The following is a 15,007-nucleotide window of genomic DNA, read 5'->3' as shown; positions in this document are numbered from 1 at the left end:
CTGAAGGACCGTCCACAGAAGCACGTCGTGTGGTTCCGCTCAGTCGCTGATAAACGACACAGTCATTTATTATTCCACAATTCCACAGTCCCGCTCTCCTTCCCCGGAGGCCTCGCACTTTTAAATTGAGTAAACCGGGACTTAATTAAACTCTGGCGACCTGCTTACTGTGCAGCCAAGGTGAGGAGGAATCTGGACCACCTGTGTTCACCTGTACTCACGGCGCCGTTTAAGTTTCTGTGGAAGGTTAGTACTGGGCCATGTCAGGAGCGGGGTTGGGAGCTGTGGCGGCAGGAATTCGCAAATTGGGCTGTTTTTGTTACCTTCTCCTGTTATCTGCATTCCTGAACTCAGTCAAGTACACTGTTTGTATCTCTGTTTGTGTGGATTCGAGTTGCCAAGTTTACCACACTCTGTCGTCCCGAAAAAAAAATTCTGAAATGGAATATGTGATTATTATTTTCAAAGAACATTGCAGATATTTTATCCTATATCTATCCATATGTCCGTTTGTCTACCTGCTTGTCTCGCTCTCTGTATCTTTCTTCTCTCTCCGTCTCCCCCTCCCCATCTTCCCCTCTCTATATACATGTATGTACACCACTTTTCGTCAGACTGGCTTGAGTGTGATAGGCAACGTTTGACTTTTGTGTGTGCCTTTTCAATATCAGCAGTTTATCAACGTCCACATAATATACTTAGCTTATCGCTTAGACTTTCAGACCGAACTGCTGCAGAGTGCTTTGAAAACAACGCCACAAACACGTTGATCCGCTTGATTACGACGATCGCCCATACTGTCACGTCTGAAGTGTCTGCTGTTTGTACCGGGCTTTCAACATGTACTGATCGATGCTGTAATATTGATCTTTCCGTCCAACACTTTCTACACCAGTACTGAGGCTGATGTAAAGTTTAACTTTGACATAGTATATATACACTAAGCACATATTAGCTGGTCCTATTAAGCAGCAGTCACACACGTCCAATGATTGTTTCTGTCCTGCGATTTTTGGCGAGGCCATGACAGACCCGACTGTGGACGAGGACCTACGACAACCTTTTCCGTCACTGAATTTTGTAGGACATATCCACGACTGTCCCACAAATGCCGCCCAAATTGCTGTCGTAAACCTGTCGTAAAGACGTATGTGACAGGGTTTAAAGTTTGTGTACATATCATCGCGGTCTGTACCCGCCAGCTGGTCGTTAATCCGACAGTAATCCGACGGGCATTCATTACTGGGTCTTTATTTGCCGCTGTCAGAGAACTAAGCAACCCCGCAGAAACAAAGGAAGGAGTCGTCCTGCGCTCGTCCGCAGTTGGCCCGGTGAGGGGGTTCTTAAGGGGGTGTTGAATGTACTTTTTGAACTTTACAACCACTTCAAGACGTTACAAGGCAACAGGTGGTTAGACCAAGACTCTGCGCCAAGAGTTTCAAGGTGAGTCTGGGTTTCTCAAGGAGCCGTGTGAATTTATAATTTGTAATTTGTGAAGTAGTTTTGAGCACCATCTGACAGGTGTTTGTAAGAAGCGGGATCCTGACATACCGTTACCTGTGCTGATGTTAGCTTGCGTCGCACAACCGGTAAACTGACGCTTACATAACACGTAGGCTTAAGTCAGTATTAGCCAACTCTCTCTTCAGAAACCAAGATTTCTTTGCTGCTTTGTAGCCTGAAACCTTTACTATTCTGACACAGCCTTGCTTGTCTTCGCGTTGTTTGTTCTACACTTTGTGTTGAGTTTTATTTTAATTGACGACATAAAATACTAGTAAGCATGAGTCTGTTGTTTAACTACATCTTGTTATTGCCAAATGTTGAAATGAATAAAAGAAAGGTATTTTAAGTATGCTTTGGACGTGGCGGCCATCAACCACGGTGCTTTGAAACGGTCGAATTTGCCTTGAAAATAAAGAAAACTGACACTTGCTACCAGTCACAGAATCAACCCTCCCGCTATGTTCGCGTGACGTCACCGCGATGACATCATATGGGTTACGTCACGTTTCCGCCGCCATCTTGTTTACACCTGTAGTAAAGAGTCGTTCCGTCATTCGTCGCTAGGTGTCGGTTTCCTTCAAGTAGATGTGTGATGGTTTCTTTTTTGCTCAGTAGTTTCTCTAATCGACTAGTATGTTCTCTAATCAATGGCTGTTCAATACGAAAATATAAAAATATTGATATGAAATTGTTCATACAAAGACAGCATGTGCGAAGACAGAGGACTTGGCGTGGCCCTCTTATACTGCACAGAAACTCCGGCCGCTTTCGGGACTAGTTAATCCGGCTTCACATTGTCAACGAGCTTCGGACGAATTTGATGGTCAGAAAGTCGCCGAATTCCAGAGTCGCCAGAGATTCGAGTGTATTCTACTCTAGATATGTTACATTGGGCAGAGCTCAGTGACCTGCGCACATCGCCCGATCTCTAAACATTGCACAGTGATCGAGAGGACACCGGTTGCACGTTGCTGCCGAAGATGTCGTTTTAGGGCTGGCAGACTTGTCGGGCAAGCTGTTTTGTGACGCCGGCTTAAAGAACAGGACACAGATGACAAAAGGACCAATCGCAGCTGGAGGATGTCACCACTTCTATAAATGCAGAAAACAATGCGTGATCACTATAATGGGATCTCCATATCTCTTAGAGGGGGCAGAAATAAAACTAACTTATCGGACCTTTGAACCTCAGAATCCTATTTACTTAAGCAGATTTGGAGTTCAGAGGTCGAAGAATTAGATTTGTCTCTTCCATCTAAGCATCAGCAGCAAAGCCGGCTTAGTAGAACTTTGAACGTGTCCGCACGCACTCCGTGATAACCGGACACCGTTTCCATTGTCTACCGCACAGCTATTAGATTTACTACTCTCTATAGCGGTTAGAAACAACACGTAACTGTGCTGGTTCTTGAGCACAGTTCAGGTTCCCAAAACACGTTTCACGGTCTCGCCCACTCTACACTAATGGCGAGGTCAAGTTAAAGTAGCAGCGGTGATTTTTTTCTTCCCTCGCTGCTTTTGGTGGCACCGGTTCTGTACAATGTTCGGAATCTGCCACAGTCTGGAGGCAGCGAACCAGGCAGGAGAGGAGAGCTCTCGAGCTGGAGAGGTCCTATCACGACGGAAGGGTGATGAAAGCGCGCGATGGAGCAGACAGGAGTGGTGGTAGGGGTGATTCTTGCACACCACTTGTCATCACATCGCCATTACGTGCACATGACGTGCCGGACCACAACACGAGTCTGTCTCTCCCGTAGCGTCGGCTGTCGTCTATCACATGAAGGAGCTGTCCTAAGGAGGAAGTACAGCGTCTTGAGAACCCACATCTCACGCCTGGAGGACTCTCCGTCTAAGGAGCTAGGGAAGACGTCTTGACAGCCCGATTCCTGTAAAGATGGCGGGACGGAAACTGCCTGACGGGACGCTTGACGACTTCCTGGAGTTTGTCCGTAACCAGGAGGTTCGTGACCGGTTCCTGGAGGAGGCCCCGGCGGCACAGGGCATGCAGCGGTTCCGCCCGCTGCCGGAGATCCCTGCCGCCGCCACGCAGGGCAGCCTGTCCCCCTGGGACCACGGCTCCGACTGCGACAGGTATGAGGACATGAACTCCGAGGACGAGGAGGATGACGACAGTTGCGGCTTCAGCGAACAGGTGGCAGGGGAAGGGGACAAGACGTACAGCGCGACTGTACCCAAGATCGTCATCAGCCCCAGAGACAGTAGGAAGACCCCCAGCCCCCTGAGACCCAAGACCCCCTCCACTCCCAGAGACCCCCCTCCCCCTCCCCAGCGCATTCAGAGAGAACAGATGATCCAGCCCAGAAGCAAGTCGCGGAGTCGGGAAGACGTTGCTATGGAAACGGTGGTCACCATGACGACGCCCAGGCGCGGCAGTCTCCATGACGGGTCGCTAACGATCCCCCGCGATCCTTTAAGTGTCAGAAGACATTCTCTCGGCTCTCCTCAAGACAACGAGCTGAAACTGCCGCGTCTAAACGACAGGAAGAACAGCCTGAGATGACGTCTTAAGACGATGACGTCGTCTTCACCTCCGTCCGACATTCCGTTAGAGTCTAAGAACTTTCACCCAAGACGGGATAGCCACCCAATGATATGCGCCGTAAGGAGGCGGATTTTAAATACACGCGGCGCTAAGCCGGGGTCTTTGTACGTCCCAGTGATGTGTTTGCTCGCTACGTGTTTAACACCGCCAGAATAAGGACTTCGCGTTCCACACTCGGCATCGAATGTTTGCTGTAACATTGAACTTCGGATTAACAGGCTTACCGCGATTCACTTGAACACGTGTGGGTTTGGATGGAAGAAATCAAACTAATTAAATTTCGAAACGGTACCGGTTCAAGGACAGGATTGTTATTCAGACGGACACACGAGTGGCGTGTTTACTTATTTATTGAGCGTTGCCATTATGTAATTGATAAACAACGGGATAGAAACGAGAAAATAGTTACGCCGGGGGTGCCGAAAATATTTGGTTAGGGCGATTCCAATTCAATCCAGGACGACGTTTTGGCTACACGGCGCACGCAGCGCTCACACATGACTTAGAATTATTGTTGTGAGAACAAGGTTTCTGCCGTTATTTCCCGCTTGTTGTAGTGGTTTGACCAAACTTGACGCACGTTTTTCGCGGCCCGTGTGGTCTCCCCGGTGCCGGGTCGGGGGTCGTGTAACCGGCCCATTATGCACATTTAATAATTGTATTTTACGAGCGGAGTGTTTGCACATGGTGGCGTTGTCAAGATGTAATTACCCACTTAAACTGTCAAGTCGAGATCGAGCATTAATGTAGTTCGTATATTACCGAGCTTGTGTCACAGAGGTGACCCCCCCCCTTCCGCACGTAATGCTAGGATTGTCAGAGTCATTAAGAAATTAAGGCGGTCGCACAGGTATGTCTGCAGAGGTAGAGCACACCGTTGAATCCCCTGTGATCGTACGTTGTATAGGTGCTGTACTAGGTGTGCCGCTTCTATTAGCGCAGTAAACACCGAGCGCTGAATGAGCGGACGTACGTCTATTTTTGATACCCGCCAGTGCCTTTGATAGGACTGAAGTCGCCAGGCGTGGTGAAACAGCAAACTCCAGATCACATCGCACATCTTTGAGCTTCCGGACACAAGGGGAATTATAGTTCACGTCAGTCTGGGGTGGTTTACGGGAAGAAGTGAGGAGCTAGCGGAGGAGCCGAGCTGATCGGACAACGCCGACACGTCACGACAGGGCCTGAATGGCCCAGAAGAACCGCGGGCCTAATGGTGTTGACTCAGGACGAAGGGTTTTGTGTGGAAGGATGGGCGCATTGAGAAAAATAAGGCAGAAAACAAACAAGAGGTGAGCTGAGGTGGTCGGGGCAACAGCGGGACGTTCAGCCGCCGCGCTAGGGTCACAGGTGAACCACCGGACGACCGGGTTTTTCCCGCGTTAAACAACTGAGGAGATAACAAAAATATCGTCTGCTGCGCCCGCATAGGCCCGAGCTAACCTCCCCGGGGTACACGCGTGTGTATTGTGTGCCGGGCGGCTTTGTTCTGTGGATCTGAACCTGACTGACTATCATGCCACGTAAATGTCAACGCTATTGAGACAACGTCCTTTGACTGAGCTGCATGCAGGAACCTGGACCGTCTGGCAGCAGCCATCCTAGCGTGTGGACCGTCAATTTGACGTTGCTAAAAATACATGTATTACCAGGATCCGGATATCCAGTTCACTTGACGCGTTGTCTCCAGCTTGGCGAACAAGAACGGGACCGACAAGTACCGCTGGAAGAATCGAGAGGCTCTCGAGGTTCGTACAAGACCGGGCCTGCCAATGGCCGCCGCGGCTGTGGAGCCCTGCCGTCACCCGTAACAACTTCACCGGGGATATCGACCGGCTGGCTGGAGAGGCGGTCGGGAGGAGAGGTAAGGGTTTTGTTTGCGGGATGTGAAGTGGTAGGAGACAATAGATCGGCTCTCCGCGCTCTGAACATCTGTCTGACGCCTTGCTGCTCAGATTAAAAAGGGGGCACGTTTTAACGCGCGCGATCAAACCTTAAGAGACAAGAAGGCCGGCCGGGTGTAGACGCGGAGACAGGCCAGGAGTGGTGGGGTTGTGTCGGAAACCGCAGAGCGGTGAGTCCCCTGTCGTCACCACAAAGCCACCGTACGTTTGTGTCGTAGTGTGAATATCCAAGCAGATGTTTAATAGTTCTGTGCATGCTTGTTTTAACGCGTGTTTTCGCCGTTTCATCCTGAGGTGTCCCAGGTAAGGGGAGGTGACCTGATCTCAGGCGCATATATACAACAGACGTACGAAACACTGCAGAAATACAGGAAGAACAAGCCGGGGACTTGAACATCTGCCCAGAGACTAGGCGTGGTGGGACAGAAAAGGTCGGCATTCCTGTATAGAAGCGTGTGTAAAGGCTTTAAGGACAGTAATGGTCACAAAAATGCTTTGTTATCTCAGTCCGTCCCTTTCATTTCCACCGAAAGAATGAACCAGTCTTTTCTAACTAAGACCATTTGACAGACCATGTTCAAAGTGTCACCAGGGAAAGGGATTCCGGAGTCGTTGTGTAAGACCATGTATCATTCGTGTTTTCGCGGTATGTCCGTCTGGAGGAGGGTTCAGGATGCTTGTCATTCCCGGTAATACGTAAACATGGAACTAACAACAAACAGAATGCCCTGTCCCGTACGTTGTTTGGTCGTTGTCAGGGGGTGTTTGGATTGGACAGATCATTCTCCAAGAACCATCGGGGAAAGGCATTCTTGATGTAAAATTCATGTACATGTATTATTCCATGAGCCTTTCTGCAGTACGTTAATCCAGACGACAGAGAACGTGTAATGGACTCTCTAGATGTTGTCGATGTCCTCCGTATATGTAAACATGGGACTAACAACAAACAGAAATGTTGTATGGTCGTTGTCAGGAGGGTGTTCTGGTATTTGATAATAGTCTTTCAGTGCGGTAAGAACCTACTCAACTCCTTTATCGCTCGCTAAATCTTCAAACTAAAACTGCCACCGCCCGCGCTGTAATCACAAATTACCAACTTTTCTATCTGTGGTAACCATTTCTCCAAGCAGATATCTGAAGAGAACATCGCGGTAACCTCTAGTTCACCCTTGACAGAAAACATCAGGCCGCGCAAAAGTAAAACCTGTTACGATTTCGCAGAAAATGTTATAATTTTGCCTCAGATATCAGCATACTCTCCATGAGACCTTATCATCACACGGGCGAGGCCTGTGCGGGCTTCCCTCACATTTACACCGCCTAAAGCCGGGGATTGTGGCCGGCGCATCGGCGCTAAGCTAGCGTACACATCCACCGATAACACGGGAAAATATTTGGTTGGGATTGTTCTCTACCACAATAGGCTATAGGTTATGTGCTAAGTGGGTGATTTGGTGATCTATGACATCCAGCTGCCTGACCCTAATAGACCATTCATCAACGCTTTCGGTCAATTTTGCGGGTATCTAGGTAGAAATCCCCCCTCCTGTTGTACCATGTAAGCCTGTTTCTGTGTGCGAACTGGCGGTATTGAGTATACACTGCAGCGGCGTATCGGTTATTACATCTGACATATTCACACAATAAGCGCGGCTGAGAATAAGTAACACAAGGCTGAATTTCAATAGGCCTGCTATATATAGGCTGTGTTATGATTATGAAGGAACAGGAATGTAATGTCACCTGGTTATTTTTGTTTGTGTTTAAGATTGATTACTAAGTTGTGTATTTCTATGGTGACAGATCTCTAAAATGACAACCTTGACAGTTGTGGCAGAACAGGTGTGAAAACGACCTAGTGAGTTGTGTGTAGAATTCAAACATGTCAGATTCTACCGTCCTGTTTCGCTGCTTACCGAGGCCGTTGATACAATGGTGTAACGAGACATAACTTTTGTATACACACCGATGTTTTAAATATGAAATTAATGAACTGATGAATGTTCAACCCTCTTAAGTTATGACACGTGTACTTGGCAATGCTAAGCAAAGAAAGAACACATATCATGATTGATAGACTGAAGAAGGATACGACTTGAGAAATCCAGCTCTAGCGGTCAGGTTTATTCAAACCCACTCGACTGTGAAAAACAAGCAAAGAACAATGACGAACAACGTTTAACCCTCAGCCCCGTAGCAGGCCTGGGGGTTGGCGGTATGATTCCGCCGTGTATTTGGCATCTATGACTTATCACGAGTGGGCAACCACAGGCTAAAATGTGAAGCGCTATTGCAACCAATTAAAATAGAACCTTGGCAATATGAAAGTGATACAGATTAGATAAAATGGTCAACATCGAAAAGAACAAAAAGCATAAGACTAGGCTGTTACGGAGGCAAGCTGTGGTCTGCGGCTCCACGGTACACTAGCGCGGCGTTACCATGGCGACGGCGTGACACCTGTTTATCTCTGCACACCACACCACTGTCCGCGCGCTGCGGAGCCAGCCGGGATCTCCAAGCAGACGTGCGACTCAGGCATGTTTTTCGGCGTTTTGGGAGTCTCTGTAATTTCTGGAAAACTTAGAAGGGAGACAGAGAGAAGGCTATGACAGGAAACAGGCGTCAAAAGACACGCTAAAGCAAGTCGTATCCGCACATCTGCTTGGAGATCAGACAACCGCGTTATTTCATACGTGTGGGAGTTAGAAAGCGTGCCAGTTCTCATGTGTAAGTTCACAGTACACACTCTGTCTGCTGTCTACTTATTACCATTGACCGTCACCGAATCAACACCGACTCTAAAGGTAACTGTTGTTCGTCTGTTCTCTTCCCTTGCAGTGGACCGGAGTGACCCGCCCGTACTGTCGTCCCTAGCGACGGGAGTCCCCCGCCGTGGTTAACGTGACTCCGATGCGTCAGGACGTCCCGACTGAGCGGAACCGGAGGACACCAGCATGGAGGACGGTGGCGGCCAGGCGCTGATACGGGAACAGTCGGGGGCGGATTACTCACAGTTCTCCCGCCAGCGCAGACCGGGAGGAGAGGACATCGACGAGATCGTGCAGATCGTGCGACAACAGGAGGATATCGGGCACGACAGGGACGCCGAGCTGTCCATGAAGAAGTTCGCGCCGTTACCGGGCATAAGGAGACAGGAAGGCGGGAAGGAGGACGCCAAGGAGGAGGAGGAGGAGGAGGATCCTGTCGCCGCCGACTCAAGACAGTTTTACGACAGCGAAGAAGTCTTGTCGAACATGTCGCCGCCAGAGTGTGACAGTCCGCTGCCGTCGCCGAGAGGTTTGCGCGGCCACGCCTCAGATAACAACTTGTACGGGAAAATGGAGAGACTCTCCTTAAAGAGAGACAACAACAACGCGACGAGAAACGTCGCCGCGGTGGACTTTGACTCGGACTTGCTGACCGTCTCGACGGGGTTCGAGTCGGCCATGTCCCGACAGCGGCGCAGAACTAGATCGGACCCGTGTCGGAAACCCCGCTTTAAGGGCATGCGCCTCCCGCCCATCGCCATCATACAGATGCCGGACCGCCCGTCCGCCCCGGAACCCACCCACACTCCGCCGCTAGACGACTGTGTCTTCGACAGCAACGACGAGGAACCCATAGACCACATAGATCCGGGGCACTAGGGCAGAGGTCGGGACTATAGGGCAGAGGTCAGGACTCCAGGACAGAGGTCAAGGTCGGGTTAGAATGTCAAGTTCGGACGTCAAATCCCTAGTTTGGGAGGTAGGCTGAACTGACAGTCATTCGTTTATCATTAGGAAAGGCCCTCTGCCCTACACAGCCATATAGGCCAACTTTATGTGCAAAATGTGCATTTTCTTGTTTCTCTTTATTAAGTTCCTGGGAGGTTCGTGTATATGTAAGTTCCAAGTCGTGTCGTCCGCTAGAACAGATCGTGTTTACAATCATGTCAACACCGAGCAGCCATGTGTTCGTGGTTGTAAGTACATATGGTAGCGTGCGTGTGCGTGTGTGACGAATGTAGAGAACGATTTGTACGTAAGAAATGATTATACATTATGGCCTCAGTCAGGCAATATATCGAACTTGGTCAAATTCACATCATCCAACAGCATCGGCTATGGCTAAACAGTCGTATACGAAACACATCTGTGAGTTGATTCAGTTCTGTCTCAGTTGCAAAGCATTATATGTACGGACGAGCAAAAACACTATCAGTCTGGCCATGGGGTTACACAGTCATTCTGCTGAGGGATGTTGTGATAGTGACAAGGTGTTCATTTGGGGTACAAATTCGTTATTGTGATGGGGGACGGGGCACCGAAAAACTGCACTGCGTCTAGTGCTGGTCTGAATACCATATCCATCCATGACTGCTCATTGAATCCTATTTAAAGAACTATATACAGAAATAGATATGCATACAATAATGGTGTATCAATTGGTGTTGAATTATACACTAAGAAGATCGGTCGGTAAGGAAACCCGGTCTTCATTTGAGGTCACTCGAGTGTTCGTCACCATCTGTACATGTATCTGTATCATATAGAACGACAGACGGATGTTCCGACTTGTTAAGATTATAAAAGAACAGAATACATCGCTGTGATGTTTACAATGATGTGGAAACTTCGGTATGTTGAACAAATCAAAATTTTGTAAAGTATAAAATTAATGTTTCTAAATTTGGACTAGAATCGAGAATTCGATAATCTTAGTACCTTCCGTTAGCAACATCGAACGTTACATGTCGTAAAAGTAAGGAAGTAGATTATGCCCACAGAAACGGTCAGACTTTCATGATTTATTAAAGTATTCATTTGAGCCATCGAGCTCGTAGAGAGTTCTGATAAACCTCACCCCCTGCATGTCACCCGGGAAGACCTGTTCTACCGTTCACTACAGAACAACCAGAGCACTGCAGAAAACAGAACATGATATCACTTTCATCTCCAAACAAGGTAATATTTATCAAAATGCCGGCCAAGGAGTCTGTCATAGAGGCTAGCAAATCAATACATTTGTAAATGTGACTACACTACCGTGAAGCCTAACGTTATAACTTGACGTCTGTAAATACCAAAGTGATAACTACATGTACTACTGTATGTAAAGTGTAACGTTTTCTGTTGCCGAGTCTGACGTCCTCGCTGAAGGCCTGCAAGACCACTCGGTGCCACGTTATCTTCCCACCATTGTGGACTTTCCACCTGATGTAACAATGTCAAGGTGAGACTGATCTGCAAGAGTGCTTGACAAATCCCCGGCGTGTTTACCTTGGCACAAAGCTCCTTGAGAGGCGCGCGGAGGAGTCAATGGCTCCAGAATTCTTTAGATTTCTTCCCGAGTTGGCTGAAGGAGCCGGGCCGACTCGACACGCCGTGCCCACATTGTGAGTGTTGTATTGTGTACGGCGTGTCCATACATACGTGCCAAACATCGGGGAGGGCGCCGCCCTTCAAATCACGTCAAGGTCACGACGGGAGGAAAGGTCAGGCAGAGACGCCCGAGTTCCTCACGTCTTGTACTTTGTACGTTCGTCTGAGAATGATTGGTTGTGATTTGAACAGTACTTTGTTGTGTTAGAAAAGGAATGAAAAGATAACCTTTAAATTGATGGTGAACAAGAAGCCAAACGGAATACATGGAAAGTCGTATTCTGATCGTGATAAAAAGAGCGAACTAGAGCTAGAATTGGGTGAATTTGAGGCTACTCAAAATCCAGTGGCGACCTAGGTTGGGGAGTAGTCGGGAGTATAATCACGACAAGGTCCTGGATGTGTGACAGGGCCTCGCGCTAAAGTGTGGCGATGTCTGTTATAGTAGTTAACGTTCCACTCCTCCTCACAGCTCCAGACAGGTAGACAGTGAGGTGTTCCACAGAACTGAGCCGCCGCCAGGTGAGACAGGTGAGGGCTGGCAGGCAGACAATGGACAGGTGTGATGTGCGTGCAGGTGTCATTGACCTGGTGACCTTCAACCGAATATGACAATGCCACTTTGTCAGTAACTAACGGTGGTCTAATTCTCCAAGCAGAAGGAGGGATAATCACTGTGTCGATATCTGTCCTAAATCGGATTAACGCGTTTGTACTTGTGCCGTTCCACAGACATCACGGCATAAGTTACTGCTCATGGTTTCTTGTCCCTTCTAGTTCTACTGCTCCAGCCAGTCATTTCTGAGTTGACCAGGAGCCTGTAGTCTGAGACTCAGTCATCGTGAAGAACCTTCATTGAATACAGCTACTTTCTTAAGGTCAATCACAAACTACAAAATAGAAATACATAATGAATAAATAATGAAATTCTATTGAACTTGAATAAGGCCTTACATACTACACTAAATAGTCTTATGATCTAATCGTTGGTTTCGGTATGTTTTTTTTAACAACAAGCACATATTATGTGTGGGCAGCCCAGCGTTACGTCACGACCAGATGGCGGCCGTGTTTACGCCAGTCAACACACCTTTAATTAAGGTGGCGTCGGATTGACAGGCCAGTCTTATTTACCCCAGATACGTCCGTTCATCAAGGTCTTTCCGGCAATAACTCTCGCCTTCATCATATTTGAGAAGACGATAACCATCCCGCCGGGACCTGTGCTGGTCAGGCTGTCACCAGGCGGCACTGAGATCAGTACACCTGACCTGCGTGTGTGTATGGACGTATTCAAATAAAATGTTATTTTTGTGGCTTTACAAATTTACCAAACATCTCAAGGCTGTACTTGTAGGTGATCATGAATAATAACTATTAAGACGCCGAGTAAAGAAAACACAAGTAAAGTTATATTAGACAGAAGTAGGCGTGGATGTGTGAGTATTCAGTACACAGTATGTTTATGTTACAGCAGTAATCTCACAAATACAGGTGTCTTTATTAGCTAAAAGTCCACCTACGATATACTTAGCTGACAGTAGGTTAAAGGAAACGATCTAATACCTGAATACAAGACTATCAGAGATGGCCTCATCCCACACTGATCTGGTCTGTCATCATCGGGGGATTCCAACCCAAAACATTCACATTCATATTCTGAGTCAACACCACAGCTTGTCTCGTGTATTGCCAGATCGTACACGGCGATGTGTTTATAATCTGTGCGCGGATCACAGCCAGGTTCCGGCGGTACAAAGTGCGGGACGGGACGGGGCAGGTTTGTACAGGTGGGACTAACGCGACGCTAAACGGACTCCGGACAAACAGGTTAACGGGACATAATGATAAGCTTCGTAAGGCGACGATAGCGGGATGAAAGGAAAGGTACGAAGAAGGAGGGTAAGAAAACATTGAAACAAAAGCAAGAAAAACACACAGAACAATGTAAAATTCTTCACCAGGTGCTTTGATAGTGAATCTTTATTGTATATTCATGCCCATGGGGCTAAATGCATACATCGGAGTGTAATGTAACATGTATATCATACTGAGTAACATGATACATAGGATAGAAGGATATACAACAATAACGTAAACTTTTTAAAACTTTATTAAGATAAGATAACCGTATTCTATCACTGCCAGATTGTCGCGTCACGTAGGGCAGGCAAATTTCCATGTCCACGTTGATGAGATGAAAGTAAATCCATTATTTTGTCCACCCAGAGGAGGCCCTACGGTTGGGTGTAAAAAGTTAGGGCTTCATAAGGCTGGAAAGTGGCCTTATAGATATATAGATATCCTTGAAATAGACAAAACACCTGGGATGAAATACTGCGCTAATTTCCCTTGACTCGGCCTGTTTCTATATAGCGGCCTCCTATCTAATGAGCTGATCATCTGTCCGTATGGAGTCGGCAAATAAGATTTCTTTTGAAGAGAAGAACAAATAAAAATTGCAATGGATGAATTAGTTTTTGTTTGCAGGACAAAATTGCTTCCGTGCTGCATGCAGTGAACAAGGGAACACACTCTGGTGCCAGGGGCGACAGGGATGGTGTTATAGTTTGTATGTATCTGTTTCCATGGGAACTTTATTAACGTACTTATGTACAAGATGTAGAAGGCTGTAGGCTCCACAGACTATTTGATTATAAGTCATTTGGATCGTTCCGCAATGCGGAAATACTAACTCGTCTGACTCCGTCAAATATTGCCCAAGATAGGTTTTGTATATCCGTTACCATGGCGACAGGACGAGAGCAATTATGTGTAAAGAGGTTACCGGCGGCTCTGGTATCAGGGTGTTTGATGTGTATTTTGGGTTGTTCCGCGTATCCGTGTCTTGATCTATCTACAGAAACGTACATACGGTTAAGCAATCCCAAAACATACGGCTGGTCACTTTTTCAGAGACCGGACATTTCTTAAAAAGCGAAATATGTTTCGTTACGTGCTATCGTGTTTTCTTGTGATCACGTATCAGGCAACAATTATCTGTTTATCGTTAACGATGTAATCACGTGAAAACTGAGAATAAGAATTATCCAAGAAAATGTCCTGTTTTCAGTACTTCCTACCGGCTGAAAACAGCAAAAAAAAATATCTGAAAAGTTGAGTATGGGATGATAGATATGCCTGTAAGTACACGTGAGAAACGAATGATGAATCAAGCGGCTAATGAGAAGTGAACTCCGTTGTTAAGTGTGAACCGTACACCGTCCTTACGTGGGCGGGTCACGGGGAAGTGTCCCCCCGGACAGGTGTGCAAAGTTTCCCGCGTCCTTCCCACGGACCAGCCGGCAACTGTGCAAACGGCCGGGCCACTCAGAACTGGTCGGCGGCTCTCATTGATGGTACTTGTTACATCACACTCAGGGAGTGTAAATTTTATATTTTGTGCCTGTATATGTATATACATTTATGTATGTGCGTCTCTCTCTCTCTCTCTCCTATGGATACAACATCAGCACCAAGGGCTACGTCATCACCACCTATGGAAACAGAATCAGCACCAGGGACTACGTCATCACCACCTATGGAAACAGTATCAGCACCAGGGACTACGTCATCACCACATACGGATACAGCATCAGCACCAAGGACTACGTCATAGGCATTAAAGAATACAGCACCATCACCACCTCTACAGCATTAGCACA

General features: G+C 47.5%; 1 pseudogene; it reads left to right on the top strand.

Annotated features, from left to right (window-relative positions):
• The first annotated feature begins 3,074 nt into the window (after positions 1-3,074).
• LOC109471189 lies at positions 3,075-11,316 on the top strand (annotated as a pseudogene).
• The last annotated feature ends 3,691 nt before the right edge of the window (positions 11,317-15,007 follow it).

This window comes from Branchiostoma belcheri, unplaced genomic scaffold (assembly GCF_001625305.1).
Source record: "Branchiostoma belcheri isolate BF01 breed outbred unplaced genomic scaffold, Haploidv18h27 scaffold24, whole genome shotgun sequence".
Classification (NCBI taxonomy): Eukaryota; Metazoa; Chordata; class Leptocardii; order Amphioxiformes; family Branchiostomatidae; genus Branchiostoma; species Branchiostoma belcheri.
Note: the sequence above shows the minus strand (reverse complement) of the source record. Positions and strands in the feature narration are given on the sequence as shown.